The sequence below is a fragment of the Physella acuta genome, unplaced genomic scaffold, assembly GCF_028476545.2.
Source record: "Physella acuta isolate Inbredline_101_S28 unplaced genomic scaffold, ASM2847654v3 ptg001549l, whole genome shotgun sequence".
NCBI lineage: Eukaryota > Metazoa > Mollusca > Gastropoda > Physidae > Physella > Physella acuta.
Window position 1 is genome coordinate 266730 of NW_026733064.1, and position 651 is coordinate 267380.

Genomic DNA, 651 nt, shown 5'->3' on the forward strand with positions numbered 1-651 from the left:
CTCCTGAGAGTGTCGCCAAAAATTGCACGAGCCGACCAGTGAAGGTCGTCTGTGCGGGGTATTGGGAATAGTTTTCAACTAGCGATAACCACGCCTCGGTAATTCCTCATTGGCTATGGCAGGGGTCGGCAACCTGTGGCTCGCGAGCCGCATGCGGCTCTTTTGATGTCAAGATGCGGCTCTTCAGCTCCTTGCACAAATACTAATAATCTTAATCAAAAAATAAAGTATTTGAAATAAAAAAATTGTTAGTGGCTCTTTAACACCAGGCACATTTTGAAATTGTAACTTTTGCCTCTTCCGCTTCAAAAGGTTGCCGACCCCTGGGCTATGGTACCGCCACTGCGCATAGCTATATACACAAGAGCACAATGGAGACCCACCGTAAAACTTTCTGTTGGATCTGTATGGTTATAGTTAATTGAATAAATATATAAATAAATATATTTTATCAGTAAATACAAAATATATATGCAATTAATATTAATTTTAGAATAATATTTATTTTATGCTTGATAAATAATAGTGTAATAATTAAAATTTTAAAAAATTTTATTGTTTCTATTTTACACATTGATGATTGTCTTTCCTTTTGTTTTCGGATTTTAGTATCCACAACTGTCTTAACGGAGACTGTGGAGTGTCGGTGTC

At 36.9% G+C, this 651-nt stretch overlaps 1 pseudogene; it reads right to left on the reverse strand.

The window, feature by feature from the left end:
- Positions 1-121, reverse strand: LOC131928796 (uncharacterized; annotated as a pseudogene).
- Between the last annotated feature and the right edge of the window lie 530 nt (positions 122-651).